Below are 8,945 nucleotides of genomic sequence, written 5' to 3' on the forward strand. Positions count from 1 at the left end.
GGTAATTACGTAAGGTTGCACAAGGGTTAGTGAACGACATCTCTGGATTGGACTGATTGATTAATTAGATGACCTTGTAGGGTTAATTAATCAATTAAGACCCAATTTGGGTTAAATCAAGTGACCCAAGTCCATGTGGACTCAAGCAATTTAAGCCTAGTTAGCAACCCTATAAATACTCCCTAAGGGTTAGGGTTTCCATCACTTTTTTCTTCCCTCATCCAAAGAAAAGAGATAGTCATAACCTCCATCCTCCAAACTCCTCCTCATTTGTGTGCTAAGGAACGAGGTTGAGTCATCAAGCAGAAGATCATGAGTCTATGAGACTTCTAAGGACATTGATCGATTCTTGAACACTTAGAATTTAAGGTTTAGAAACATTCAAACCTAAAGGTTAGTATTTTAACCTTAAAAATCAATTTAAAAAAAAAAATCGGTATTACTTTTATTACTTAGATCTAAGATGTCAACACTGTGCAACTCCTAATGCACCCAAGTCATTTATAATACAGTGCCATAGGCGTGTATGGTTAGATAACCAATTAATGCATAAAGGATAATAAAGGCTAACCAAGAAACATAAATAAATTTATTAATGAATCTAAAACTATTATATCATGTCATGTTTTCCAAGGATATATCCTAACAAAGTCAACTTCAAAACTGGGTTTTGATAGAGCTAATATTTTCCTATGGCTCCCAATGATCCCTGCTTAAGCTCACAGTCTTTATTAAACAAAGGTTTAAGGGAAATTGGAGATTTAATATGTGTGCATAAGAGGTTTTTGTAAAAGTGCAAGATTACACAAGGAACTTTTGAGTATTTATTTGAGGTTTTTGGAGAAGTAATCATTTATGTGCATATGGGTGTTTTGGTAAAAGTGCAAGGTTGCACAGGTATCAATGATTAATTATTTTGAATTCTTTTTCAATTAGGCTAATTAATTAATTAATTAAAACCTAGTAGACTAGATTAGGTGACCTAAGCTCAAGTTGGGTCAAAGTCACTTAAACTTATAAAAGAGACTATAAAAACCCCCTTGGAGTTTAGGATTAGCCAAACTCATTTATTCCACTCTTCTAAAGAGATAACCCTAGTCTCCACGATCTTTCTCTCTCAAGTGTGTAGCCACTTCAATTACATGCCAAGGATCAAAGACAGAGTCATCAAGTATATGATCGTGAGGTTCTTAAAATCTCAACATCAATTAGAGGAGGATCTTGGAACATTCAAATCTAAAGATAAATTTTTTTAAGCCCTAAATCTAAGCATGTATGTTTTAAATGCTTCCATTACGTTAGATCTTATATTCCTAGGATTGTAAATGTGTGCATCCTTATGATATAGGGCATAAAATAGATTTTTCCAAATATTCCCACACCTAACAAATTGAAAGTCATTTTTGTGCACATATCATGTTATCTTTTCTTAAGTGTTCTTCATGCATTCTTGTCACTTTCTTTCTAGTTTTCTTTTTATGTTTCTTTCTTAGATTTTATTTTGGATTGATATTATCCCAATAACTACTTGAGAAATATTTTGAAATAAATAAATAAATCCTTATGGTTGATTTTGATCCCATTTATGCAATGCAATTTATATTTTCTCATTATCTTTCTCACATTTTGTCTTTGTGATCCACTAAACAATTTATGTTATTCTCAAATTTTAGTGCAAATCATAAGAAAATAGTGCAATGCAAATAAAATAAATAGAGATAATAATAAAGAGATTTGAGCAATGGTTTTACGATGGCATAAAAATTGCTTGCATCCACTCCTAATTTGAACTTGAGCTTAATGTCACAAGATGCTTCAAATGACCATCCCCATGGGTTTATATAGAGGATAGGAAGATTCTGAAGACTCCTAGAACCACCTACACTTAGTCATTGGTGGGAAAAGTGTGGAAGGTTCTAGAAAAGGCTATAGACACCCACACTTATCTACATCAAGGGTGGAAGACAAAGGAAGCCTATGGGATGTTCTAGAAACTTCCAAACATGTCTTGTAAATACTTGTACATAGATTTTGTATAGAGTCTTTTAGATAATTCTAAGATAGTAGGGAACCTTTGTGCCAAAGAGTTCCATTGCTACCTATAAATAGGTGAAGGCCTCATTTGGCCAAGGCACCACCCAAAACCACCCAAATCACTTCATAACCTAGCAAGTGAGCTTCCTAAGCACTTGTAAAGTATCATTTGAGAGCAATAAAGCTTCCATTCATTAAGCATTGCCTATGGTTCTCTCAATTTCCAAATCATGTGCCTAAATTAGCTTGGCTAGCTAAGTGCGAGGGGAAGGTTGACTTAGCAACTTCAAGTGGGTGAGTTGCCTAAGTGTCGAATGTGAGCTTAGGAAAGGCTTAAGTCCATGATAGTTGGTATCAAAGCACGGTTGTGAAGCGGGAATTGTGAAGGAAGCATGTCAACGTCCAACGTTGAGAACACAAGTGAGCAAACTCGTGGAAGGGAGACCAAGCCTACTGCACGGGGCAAAGGTAGGAAAGATAAGTCTCTTGATACTATTGCCAACATGGAGGCAAGGTTAGCCAAGGTGGAGCTAGCCATGGTGGACACTTAGAAAGGATTGGACTTGATTGAGTAGGACATGAAAAAAAGTACGAAGGATCTTAAGGAACAAATCTAAGACCTTTGTGAGGAGATGCTAGTCTCTCAAGTTCAGTCAGTGTCACAAGAGGAGTTTGTGTCCTTCTAAGAAAAGGCCTTGAGCATGCTTGTTAGCATGGAGTCAAGGATGGAAGCCTTGGCCACTTGAATAGAGTCCCAAGACCAAAAGGTTAGGCAGGAGTTGGTCATCTACAAAGTCATTGTGTCAGCATGAGGCATGGCCACACGAGAGACATCTAGGGTAGAGGTGCCAAAACCACAAGGGTTTAGTGGAAAATGGGATGCCAAGGAGTTGGACAACTTCTTATGGCATATGGAGCGATACTTTGAGGCTATCGCATTGACTGATGAGGCAGCTAAGGTAAGGACTGCGACCTTTTACCTTACTAACACAGCTACTCTATAGTGGCATTAGAGGTTCGTTGATATGGAGAAATGCATTTGCACCATAGAAACATGGGAGGACTTTAAGAGGGAGATCAAAAGGCAGTTCTACCCCGATGATATGGCCTACCTAGCTAGGAAAAACATGAGGCGCCTCAAGCACATAGGCTCAATTCGTGACTATGTTAAGGAGTTCTCTTCACGCATGCTTGAGATTCCTAATATGACTGAAGAGAAGTTGTTATTCAACTTCATGGATAACCTGCAAGGATGAGCTGAGTAGGAATTAAGGCGTCGGGGTATTCAAGACTTAGCCACTACTATGGCAGTAGCAGAGTCTTTAATGGATTACAAGAGGTGAAACTCTTCCAAGGTTGAGTCTTTGGAGGATAGCCACACCACAGATGGGAGAGACGAGGTTTCAAGGGACCACAATGCTCCTAGAATGAGATCAGGCAAGAGGCCTAACATATGGTAAAGAAGTGGTAAAGCAGAAAGAAAGGAGTTTGAGCCTAAAATCAAATTCTTTGTGTGACAGTCCACATTAGGCATGGGATTGTCCAAAGAGAAAGACACTCAGTGCCATGATTGAGGAGAGAGAATAGGAAGACAAAGCACATATGGGCTTGATGTAGCTACTAGGTGCCCTCCAAGTCAACCCAAAACCTAGTACACCTAAGACCTTCTTATTATCAGGGGTGCAAGCAAAAGAGGCAAAAGGAGAGCAAGTTGAGGTAGCCCGCACACACATGGACAAGGTCACCAAGAGAAAGGTGAACTAGATGGACAAGAGGAAGCAGCACTCCAAGAATCAAAAGTATAGGTGTCTGCATCCATCCAAGGCCTTATGGGAGAAGGAGAAGAAGAATATCCTGGCTAAACGGGTCACCAACAGACAAGGGGTCCCTCCTATGATAGAATATCTAGTCTAATGGAAATGACTACCTAAGATGCAAGCAAGTTAGGAACATGTTGATGCTTTTAGAAGGTTCTAGAAACACATCGAGAGGTTTCAAGGAGAGGCAATGGCAGGGATGTCGATGACATGGGTGGGGAAGAGTGTCACAAGATGCTTCAAATGACCCTTCCCATAAGCTTATATAGAGGGTAAGAAGCTTCTGGAGACTCTTAGAACCACCTACACTTAGCCATTAATGGGAAGAGTGTGGAAGGTTCTAGAAAAGGCTAGAGACACCCACACTTCTCTACATCAAGGATGAAAGACAAGGGAAGCCTATGGGATATTCTAGAAACTTCCAAACATGTCTTGTAAATACTTGTACATAGCTTTTCTATAGTCTTCTAAATAATTTTAGGATAGTAGGGAACCTTTGTGGGTTCCAGAGAGTTCCATTGGGGCTTTTAAATAGGTGAGGGCCTCATTTGGCCAAGGCACCACCCAAAACCACCCAAATCACTTCCTAACCAAGCAAGTGAGCTTCCTAAGCACTTGTAAAGTATCATTTGAGAGCAATAAAGCTTCCATTCATTAAGCATTGCCTACAATTCTCTTAGCTTCCAAATCGTGTGCCTAACTTAGCTTGGCTAGCTAAGTATGAGGGGAAGGCTGACTTAGCAACTTCAAGCGAGTGAGTTGCCTAAGTGCTGCATGTGAGCTTAGGAAAGGCTTGAGTTCGTGACATTTAGGTTCCTTATTTAGACCAAAGGTTTTAGGTTCTTTACACTTGAATTCAAGACTCTAATATGTCTTTAGAATTCCTTAAGTAATGTCTCACACTTAAACACAATTTCTCACATAATATAAGATGAAAATCTCTCAAGAGAACTTTCTAGTTTGCAATGTGAGACAATATAAAAGTAAACTAGGAAGGTAAATAGAAAAATTGTGCACTCAAGACAAACTTTTAAAGATCTTTCATATGATGTTATTTTAATTGCACAAGTTTGGTAAACTCATAAATGAATTTGAAGAGCTTTAAATAAGACTTTTGAAGTGAAACTAACTTTTAGACACAGTTTCAACTCAATTGGTTAACTAGGCAGTCAACCAAGAACTAGTCTCTCGACATTTGCAGGTGACCATTGGGTATAGGAACCTTAACCGATGGAGAACCAGTAAACCGATTAAGGTCCAACTGAGAAATCCTCAACTAATTAACATATGATCAACTAGTTCTCGACTAGTTAAGGCAAAACCTCAATCATACCTCATCCATGAAACACTAGCAACATCTACCCCCATCCAGCCAATCGATTCATCCTAATTTTCCATGTTTTGATTTTCTACAAGATTTGGCTTACGAAATTTTGGAAAACAACTATGGAAGCCCCTTATGCAATGTAAAAACATTTGAATCATAAAATACATTTATTTAACCTACTTTTCACTTTTAGAACAATATTTTTCACTTTTTGACAAATTTAGATAATTAAGGGCCCACATGGATGTGCTTTGGCACCTTCAAACATTTTTATGCAATCTTAGCTTAGTACATATCAACCTTAAAACTTTGAGATCCCAAATATTTTTCTTTGAGCTTGGTGAGTCCTTCATGGTGCATGATCATTATTTCTTTACTCAAATTCGACCTTTGATGGCTTAACAATTTTAAACCTGATATAAAATGCTTTGGTACATGATTAAATAACTATCTTTTGTTTTGTAATCATCAAAATCCATTCTAGGGAAACCTTGGGCAAACATGTAGTAACTTTGAACCATCCATAAGAAAGGCATAAATAGTCCTACAATTAGCATCATTATCATGATAGTGTTTAAGCTCCTCAAATCCAACAATTGTAGCTAATATATCTTTTAAAAGAAGAGTCTTTAATAAGAGCATCAACTACTTTATTCTCAACCTTTACATGGTGCTTTAAGTAGGAGGTGGATAGTTGAAGAATTCTACTCTATTTTTCATATTGGTGATTAAGTTTCTTTTGGGAATTAAGGTATTGCAAGCCGTCATGATCAATATATAAAGCAAACTCTCTATTATTGAGATAATTCTGCAACTTTAGACTACTTGCACCATTGCATAGTACTCAATATCATTTATGGAGTATTTCTTCATTGAGTTTCCCACTAAAGAAAGCCACAAATCATCCTTCGTGACTAAGAACTCCCCTGACACTCACATGGAAAGCATTCCAAGCCCACCTAAAATACTTTCTTAAAATCTTGTAAATGAAGGATGGGACCTTTCACCAACTTTGTCTCGATTCCCTTAAATTCCTTACTGGCTACTTTGGTCCAAATAAATAAACCATATTTCATGCACTCTATAATTAAGGCCATAATAGGGTTGAAATTTTGAATAAAATGTCAATATAATGTAACCAACCCATGAGAATTCTACAACCTTGTGGATATTTATGAGCATCAGCTAACTAACAATAGCTTCAGCTTTTTTTAATCAACTTTAACTCCTTTAGAAGACAAAAAAAAATTAAGAAAACAACACTAGGGCTCATGAAAGTGCATTTTTTGAAATTCATGTAAAGTTTCTTAGCCTTCCTAGTGTCAAATACTTGCTTGAAGTATTTTTTATACCCTTCATGTGATTGATTGTCAATGAGAATGTCAACAAAACAAACAACAAATTTTCCAGCTAAAGGGTGTAGTGTCTATATCATAAATCCTATGAAGGTGCATGTTGTATTAGTTAATCCAAAGGGCATTGGTGATTAATGGTGTCCTACATTGTGGGCCTGCCCAAATACATTTTTGGTGATACCCATTTTTTATATCAATATTTGATATGATCAAAGTTACTACCACACGTAATATATCTAGCATATCATCAAGTCTTCAATACTTTATAATTTTATTAACTGCCCAATTATCTACATATATTCACCATGATCTATCCTTCTTAGGAGTTAGTAAAACAAGAACACCACAAGTTCTAAAGATTTTTGAACTTTTATATAAAAAGTAAATACATGGCCTGTGTACTTGAAAACAAAATTTTAAAATTTAGTAAGGTAAAAAATTTTCACTTCCACACTTTTTTTTTTTTTAATTTTGAAAAAGAATTAAAAATACGAGGAATTTTCCACTTCTACTTTTTATATAAGAGTTCTTATATTTTGAACAAGAATTTCTATTTAAAAAAAATGCATTAATATTATATTTACATCTACTAAAACTCTCTTTGCATTCACCATATTTATATATCGACTTAAAAATTGAGAACTTGTTAATATATCTACCATATAATTTTAAAAATACTCATAACACTCTTCAATTCTTCTCTCCTTAAACTCTTTTTCTTCTACCTTTTTCTTTTTCTCTCAGTATATTTCTTTTCAACCACAAACACTAAGGTGGTGTTTATTTTTTTGGCTTTTTACTAAAAGCAATTTGTTTTCAGAAGTTAGGTTGTTTGTTTTTCTACTTTTTTATGACTTATTATAATCTTTTTACTAAATAGAAAAAACCAAAATATATAGCTTTTTCTAAATAGAAAAAATAACATATTGGTTTTTCTTTAATTTTTAATATTTAATAGAAATAAAATGCTACAAAAACAAATAACTTAATATTTAACACTATTAAGCATTAAGGCTTTATTTAGAATTAAGTAAAAAAAAACAAACACCACCTAAGAGAAAATTATTTTCTCTAAAGCTCATTTTATAACAAAGGAGTATTTGAAGCATCCTCATAACCAATTGTAATTTTTTTATACGTTTGAATCTATATAACATACAATATAAAAAAGAATAATAAAAAATTAGGATTTATTCTTTATGTAATTTTTTACAAAAAAAAAAAAAAAAGAAAAAAAACTTCTTGTAAAAATAGTTGAAAAGAAATTAGGAATAATTTAAAAATAGTTTAAAGTAAGAAACCATGAAAAAAAATGAAATATAAATAAAATAAAATGAACTTATTTTGTGGTGTTTAGATTAAAAGTCTGAACAATGAGGAAATGTCCAAAACTAGGAGGTCAAACACAATAGAAATGCTTAGACGTATAAGGTTGGATATAATTCAATTGTTTGATTGATACAATGTTCAAATGCATAATTTTGGACACCTATAAGAGCGTCCAGATGTATAGTTCCAAACATTCAAAGTATGTCCGAAACTACGATGTCGAACATTTATAAAACATTCAATCCTACAACACTGAACACTATTATCAACACCTCCATTCTTCGAACCCAAAAATGTGCAAATAGATAAATAAAAAATATTATAAACACCATATCTTTACACTTGTATCATCATTGAAAATGATTATTTTGAGAAACACAACTTTCTTCATAAATTTTGTTAGAATTATAGAAGGATTACAAGAGAAGTGAAAAAGAAGATGATAGCTTGGGGATTTCATCCATAGCAATTTTAGTCCTAAGAAAAATTATTAAAAAGGTGAATGTTTAAAATGGTTTTAGTGGATACAAATATAATTTCCCATTTATGGAAAAAAAAAAAAAAAAAAAAACAAACCCTAAACTTATTAGTACCATTATTTTTTTTTTGGCCCTATGTGTCTTCCAGATGATTAAATTAAAAAGAAAAATAAAGACTTTTTTCAATTTTTGGAAAAGTATATTTTCCTACCCTCATACGAAAAAAAAATCATAAAATAAAAACTTAAATTTATAAAATAAAAAATAATTAATATTTCATGCATTTTTTGGTCTAAAATAGGTCCTACCTTTTAATGATATAAATACTAACTTTAATTGATTGATGAATGCATGAAACTTAAATTTTATTTTAGAAGATTACCATTTTATAATTATTTTTACATGAATATGTGAAAATACACTTTTTCCAACTTTTTTCTAAAATTAAAATTGGAAACTTAAATTTTACGTTGAGGACTCACCCTCATCGGATGATGCTCTTGTAAGGCATGAAGAACGCCTAACAGCTATAACAGAAGACATGACCTCCAAAATAAGACCATTACCATCAAAATAATCATTTCACATAAACTAAAAATAATAA

The sequence above is a fragment of the Vitis riparia genome, chromosome 7 (assembly GCF_004353265.1).
Source record: "Vitis riparia cultivar Riparia Gloire de Montpellier isolate 1030 chromosome 7, EGFV_Vit.rip_1.0, whole genome shotgun sequence".
NCBI lineage: Eukaryota > Viridiplantae > Streptophyta > Magnoliopsida > Vitales > Vitaceae > Vitis > Vitis riparia.